At 44.0% G+C, this 7,462-nt stretch overlaps 1 pseudogene across 1 annotated transcript; it reads right to left on the reverse strand.

Annotated features, from left to right (window-relative positions):
- Window positions 1-695: 695 nt before the first annotated feature.
- LOC148020687 (mitochondrial adenine nucleotide transporter ADNT1 pseudogene) lies at window positions 696-6,793 on the reverse strand (annotated as a pseudogene). The gene is made up of 2 exons (XR_015694582.1): window positions 6,065-6,793; window positions 696-5,949 (listed from the first exon to the last, which is right to left on the reverse strand). The product of XR_015694582.1 is annotated as a mitochondrial adenine nucleotide transporter ADNT1 pseudogene (transcript).
- Between the last annotated feature and the right edge of the window lie 669 nt (window positions 6,794-7,462).

A 7,462-nucleotide genomic window follows, 5' to 3' on the forward strand; every position in this document is an offset into this window, starting at 1 on the left:
CATCGGTGGATTGAAGTGCTAGAGGAGTATGATTTTGAAATCAAATACTAGCCTGGAAAGGAGAATGTAGTTGCCGATGCACTCACTCTCGCAAGGCATTCCTTAATTCTCTAGTCTTTCAAAATCCATCAACAGCTAGATCTCTAGCCACAAAGGTATCCATGCCAAACAACCCAATACTTGAGTTAGCTAGAGAAGAAGCCTGCCATGATCCAACCTATCAAAAGATGCTAAGGGAGATCCCTATCAAGGATCAGGACCAAAAGCTACAAGCTAAGTATCATGAATTCTCTATAAGTAGTGGACTTGTCTACTATAGAATGAGATTATGCATACCGACAAGCCAGTCACTCAAGCAAAAGATACTTTGGAAAGCTCATGATTCCCCTTTCTCAGGACATCCTGGCTATGCCAAGACCCTCAATGCAGCCAGGAAGAGCTACTATTGGGAGAGGCTTAAAGGTGACATTCTCAAATATGTCATTGAGTGTTTGTCTTGTCAATGTATTAAGGCCAAACATGTCAAAATGATATTCCCCAAATGAAATGGGAATTCATCAGTATGGAGTTTGTTGTTGGCCTACCCCAAGTTCAAGGAGGATACAACTCCATCATGGTTGTGGTTTATGCTTAGTAAGATTGCACATCTCATTCTTATTAAGACAAACTATAAAGCCTCAAACATTGCAAGGTTGTTTATCAAGGAGATATTCAAGCGACATGGGTTGCCCAGAAAAACCATTAGTGATTGTGATTCTCTCTTCACATCACACTTCTAGAGAGCTATCTTTGAAGCCATTGGAACTCAACTCTATTTTAGTACAGCTTACCATCCCCAAACTGATGGTCAAATGGAGCGAGTCAACCAAGTCATCGAGGATATGCTAAGGGCACATTGCTGCCGTGAACCAAAAAGGTGGATTCAATACTTGCCATTGGTTGAGTTTGCCCACAATGCTTCTTACCAAGAAAGTATTCAGATGACCCCTTTCCAAGCATTGTATGGGCATGACTGTCGAAGTCCTTTAAACTTCTCAGATCCAACCTTGAGGGTTGAAGCTTCAAGGCAAATGATGGAACACTGGATGGATGACCAAATGAAGTCAGTAAGACAGGACATCCAAGCCGCTAAGGATAGATAGAAGGCATACGTGGATTTGAAATGTCAAGATAGAACCTTCGAGGAAGGAGACATGGTCTTCATTCGCATACGCCCGAAGAAGAGTTCCCTATCCTTAAGAGATTGCAAGAAGCTAAGTCCAAGGTATTGTGGACCATACAAGATCCTCAAGTGCCTAGAACCCAATGCTTATAGACTGCAACTCCCTGAGAACCTAAGGGTTCATAATCTATTCCATATCTGCCTACTGAAGAAGTATGTACCTAACCCTAGCCCAAAATTGTTCGAAAACAGATGGCTGTCTACTATTGCAAAACATGCCCAAATTGAGTTGTTCTTCAGCCAAGGTTGCTGCCTCAAGGTGAGGGGACTGCACCGGGGGAGTGCTGATGTAGATATAGTTTTTCTTTAACCCCTAGGATCAAATTGATAACCTGCATGGTAAGCATCACCAGCATACATGTCATCCATGCAAGCGTAGGTCTCTGCACTGCCACCAGGGTCAAATGGAAAGTGGTTATCCTTTCCATGCATTGGGTTACCATACACAAGTAAAGCTAGAATGGTCAGAACCACTAGCTGATGCATCGAGTCTGCCATAAGCATCATATGATTAAGCTTGGTCTGCGCTTGGATGTTGTCAACAACACACGGGGTTGCATAGGCTAAAAAGTTTACTGCATCAGCCCCTAAGTGCTACATATTCATGGACCTTGCATTCTTAGTGATGTCCAAGCATTCAAACTGCAGGTCTGTGGACTGAAGGGGCTCCCGCATGGGGTCATGATCATCCAAATCCACATGCTATCCATGATTTTCTTTCTTGAATTGAAGTTCTTGTTGTGGACCCATACCAAAATGGTCTTCAACAAGAACTTCTCTATCCTTTGCATCATAATACTCTAATACCAAGAGTATTTTGGTAGTCTTTGCCCTGCATGTGGCTTGATGATTACAAGATATTGGCTTAGCACATCGATAGCATAAGCCCGCAGCATGCAATTTCCGTATCGTATCACTAGTAAGGTGTCTAATGCGTTTAGCCTTAGATATCAATTTACACACCTGCTCATCACCCTTTGTCAGCTCAGTAATAGTTTTGACATGTTGCTCATAGTCATCTTGCTACTCATGTACAACACATGGCTGTCCATGCTCATGACCATAATGCTCATGCCATCCATATGGATGGTCATACCAATGTGGTTGCTGCCCATAATGATATTCATGCTGTCCATACTGCATATGGTGATAATAGCCCTGATGTGCATCACACACATAACTGTCATAAGCATGCTGCCTTTGATCATTGATCCCACAGCATTGGTCATGCTGTCCATAATCTCTATGAGAATGCATGTCACAAAAATGTTCATGTTGCTACCCAAATACATCTATTTGCTATTGCCTACTACCAAAACCTTGGCCATATTGTTGCCCATAAACATGATGCCCAAGATTGCATGATGACTGTCCAACATGACTACAACAGTGTCCTTGCATCCTAGGCAGACCATAAGTATGATGATTGGCAAGTCCATGAGCATAGGTATCGGCATGATGTCGGTTAATCACTTGCTTGCCACTCCTACATTGCATCAAGGTCTCCATGAGGTAGCTGCCCATATGGTTGCGTGGCGTAAGAATCTCCATATGCAAGATGCTGACCAATGCTGTATGAGCTACCATATACATGTCCATGATCATGACTTGCATAAGAACTGTGTTGCTCCATAAAGGAGTGCTTGTAAGCGTAATCATGATGTCCATAATGGCCATAATCATGCTACCCATGATAGCCATACTGCTCATCAAATCCATTGGAGTATGATCCACCCTCATGACAAGGTACATAGCCTAGGTGTTGCCCAAAGTCATATTGTACAATACTTTGGTTATCAAAATTGTTGCCATCTGACTTTTGCATACCAGGCCCTTCCATCCGCCTAAAATCATTGCCACGATCTGCGTTAACACTGAGGCCTTGTACTCTTCTAAATACATCATCAATTTCAGGATCAGGAATCCCAGTCCCTTCCATTCTCCTCAGATGATCATCTTCGGGTTGTGGCATACCAGGTCTCTCCCTTCTCCTACGAGTCTTGTCACTAGCAGGTCATAGTATTCCGTGACCATCTATCCTCCTAACAGCATTGAAATTTTCAAGATGAAGCACATCATGGCCTTCTCTTCTCTGCAAACTATTGTCATCCTCAGGGTGATAGCAGCACCATCAATCATCCTTAAAGTGAGATCCCTTTCGGGGTGTAGTATACCAGGGCCCTAGGGGCATAGAATGCCAGCACCTTCAGGGTGCAGTAAACCAGAGCCTTCCATTCTTAGTTCCATCATTGTCCTTAAGGAGGCTCACAAATCTGCTCTCAAATATGTCTATAAGTTGGTAATCAACTCAATTCATTCACAGACATCATAGCTATGAGAGGAAGGCACAATGTCTTTAGTTTCCCATGCATTCCTGTAGGCTACATTCCTGGGCTCATGCTGTATTAGCATGGATGATTTTTCCAGGATAGAGGTGCAATCTACAACCTTGCAATGCCTTCAAATTTTATGTGTTTTGATGAACAAGGAGTGCCATGGGGAGACAATGTCTTCTTGATCTGGATTGCTGCCCAAGCAAGTGTATTCTTGTATGAGACAATTCACGGGAAAGCATCTCCCACAGCATTGCAGTCCTGATGATGGTCTGGATGATGGGAGTGGAGGAGGAAGCAATTCTTGCGCTGGACAAAATCAATGTTGCCTATATGCGCAAGGGAATCCTGGAAGGTTTTCTTTCATCACTTTCTACAGGAGCAATCGTCTCTGATCTTCTATCTAAAGCTCACTGTCTGATCTACTATCCAATCCAGCTCGGTGTTCTGACCTTCTCTCATTACCAGTATCTGATCTCTCATCAGATACAACCTTTGAATTACCCAAGCCTTTGTCAACTGCACTTTCTAACCATCTATCTACTGGAATCTTGCTAGCTTCAGAATCTCTCTCTACTGGCCCTTCGATTTAATCTTATTTGAATTCTAGACTTATTTGAGCTTCACGGATTCACATATCGAATGCCAATTATCTTTTCAACTTCAAACTCACCAAGCTCAATATCTGAATCATCACTCTCATCATCTAATGAACTGACTACAGAGAGTGAACGCCGCTGCCTACGGGCCTTTTTATCTTCAACATCCTCATCCTGGCAATACTTCTCACACAGCTTCTTTCATTCCCTTAGCAAAGTGAGAAAGTCCTCAACAGCTTCATTGCACACCTCTGTCTGTGGATTGTTGTATTTCAAACTTTTGCATGCATACTCATTCAAATCAAGGGCCCATTTGTGACAAGCTTTACAGACAGCAATGTTGCACCCATACACAACCCCGTTGACATGCCACCACTTTTCTTCCAAGTTCAGAGACCTAATCCGAGATTTGAAATTCGACACCGAGAAGATCTTTCACCACTTCATATGTCTCAAAATGAAGTGCAATTGAAGGGACCACCTTGACAGAATTAGGAAGCAAACCCTTGTATAATGCACCAAACCCCTCGTTCTTAACTGTCTGCTTGAATGCATCTATCATGCCAGTGTATTGTACAAGAGCTTTCAACTGACCATCTGCTATTATGACACCTGAAGAATCTTTCCATCCTACCATCTGCATCCTTTTGCGTATCACATCTAAAGGATATGCAACAGTCTGACCAACTGTACCAGCTGTAGCTCCATACCCAAGCTTTGTCAGCACGCTTAACTTTGAACTTTCTCCTGACAAGGCTTGATTCTTTTTCACAATGTACTCCTTGAGAAACTCATAAACAGCAAAATTCAATCCCACATAAGGTATCACTCCAATAACCGATGGCAGCCAACCTTTGTACAAAGCCCCCGGCCCCTCTTCTTTTACAATAGTTGATGCAGCATGGAACATTCCTCTATAGCGTGCAGGTGAATCCTTTGGACTGTCAGCCTGCCCTGCACCATGTCCATTGGATATGTAGCAGACATAGCAATTATACCCACACATGCACCATCTCCCAGCCGCAAAACTAGCTTGAGTTCAGCATTGTCCTGTCCGGTTTGTCTTCTGTACAACCATAGAATTGCACTTGAAGCTTGCTCATAGCTTTAGAACTTTACTGCAGAATTGGGTATAATTCGAGCACAATTTGTTCCATTGCCTTTGAAGAATCCAGCAATGCCTTCGTTTTGCTAGATTTATTTCAGCCCTTGAACCATACCATTGTATTTTGGTTTAAGAGGATTTTGTACCTATAATAGAATCTTGAGGCACTCAAGTGGTGCAACAGCACTGCGTGAAAATCCTCCAGCCATGCTACCAGCAACGAGTGATTTGCAGACTGAGATAACAGCATGACCTGGTGCTTTAACATTCGTTGTGGCAAGCTTGGCTTCTTTCAAACGCTACTGTTCAAGGACACAAGGTAGCGCATGACTCAACTGGCTCCCTGGATGGATCTGCAGGCACTGTGTTGGGGCTTCGTACAATGTGCAGAGATGGCTCCTGGTGGGACTGGAGTGGGTGCTATGGCTGGTGGAATAGTGCAAGAGGCTTGCTTAAAAGTCCCCCATGATCTGCATTGTTCTCAATGCTCCACACAAAGCTATTCATGTGATTGTGTAGAGGAAACACCAGCTTTTAAGTGGGTAAAAGTCATCCACAATTTGCGAATAGTGGAGGTTTACCCTCATAGATTACAGTACCATAATCATTTGCTCTTGCAACTAGCAAGCGGGCTTCTATTGGAGGAAGCATCCCACAATGAAAGCCCACAGAAATATCAAATCGTAGTGGCTCAATGCAACCAAAGTCAACATGAAAATCAGAGCGACCAAAGTCAGCAAAAAAACCAGGTCGCAGTAGTATTTTGCAATCAAAGTCAACAGAAAAAACAAGATCGCAATCATACCTCAGGCTGTGCATCTCAACTCTCTCAGTACTCCTAGCACCAGGATGGTTTCACCAACTTCTGTCAGCATTTCAACTTACACGGGCTTGATATAGTCGTTATCCACTTGTGCAAGTGCCTCATCAGGCGCTTCAATAAGCCACCATTGATATTCGATAGCGTCTTCTACTCTCCCTGTAAATTGCAATTTTTGTGCCCGAGCTATCATCCATGGCCATCGAGATTGTCTCTGCCCCTATCTTAGATGTCGAACCCCACCCGGCTTCCCAGAAGCAAAGTCTGCTTGCTGCGGCAAAGAAGCCTAAAGTCGCCAAGGCTTGCGCTACGCATCCTACCTACCTCTAGATGATTGTGGAGGCCATCTCTACCCTAAAGGAGCGCACTGGCTTGTAGAGGAGAAGTACAAGACAGGCCTACCACTGAACTTCAAGAAGCTACTATTTGTGCAGTTGAAAATTTTGACAAAGAATGGGAAGTTGGTGCAGGTGAAGCACTCGTTCAAGCTGTCAGAGGGGCTAAAGATATTTGGACAAAGGATGATGGCCCTCAGCCCTCGCCCAAGCAGCCTATGGCCACATCATTCGAGATGGAAGCCCCCAAGGATCTGTCCATACTCGACAATGCCATCGCAAGCATACTCAATACGAGAAATGAGTTGCCATTCTTGCCCTTCTGCCTCGAGACACGGTCAAACCTCCAATGAGCTCCCAAGAAAGGCTTCTATAGTCTTCAAGAAGGCTGAGAGCTTGTTTGAGTAGTCCCTGTGTACCTATGGGAACTATGTAACTAGGATTTTCTAACTATGAAGAACTGTAATTAACCTAAATCTAAGGGAAGAAGAAGGATCAAGGACACGGCTCTGATACCAACTGTAATGAAGGAGACCTAGGAGAGAGGAGAGAAGGGAGAGACTGCATAGAGGAGAGAGAAGGAGGAAGAAGATGAGAGAAGAAGAGAGAGAAATACTAGCTGAAGATAGAGAAAGACAAGAAGAGGAGAGAAAAATGACTGGCAGCCATGGAAGGATAGGGAAGAAGGTGAAGAAGGTGAAAGGACAGATGTATATTCATAAAAAAATGGTCCCCTAACCAGGTCCTTGTACACCTTAAATACCCCATCCGTGTATTCGGGTATTCGCATGTGCTATCCCCATGTAAGACCCTCTAATCCCCTTCTTTACAAACCTCCACATTGGCAAAGCGAGCCCGAGGGTTCAAATCCGCATAACCGCGGGGAAACACCCTCTTGGGAGGGGGTTAAGAGGATAATGTTCAATTTAATGTAAATATTTTTTGCTAATTTTCCCTAGCCGATGCGTGGCTGGAGGGAAGGGGATGGGCTAGGTGGGAGAGGTGGGCTGCATGATGAGGGAGGGGGGGGAAGCCATGCATTGCCCAC

This window comes from Lygodium microphyllum, chromosome 18 (genome assembly GCF_053477565.2).
Source record: "Lygodium microphyllum isolate KBCC chromosome 18, Lygodium_microphyllum_v1.1.10, whole genome shotgun sequence".
Lineage (NCBI taxonomy): Eukaryota > Viridiplantae > Streptophyta > Polypodiopsida > Schizaeales > Lygodiaceae > Lygodium > Lygodium microphyllum.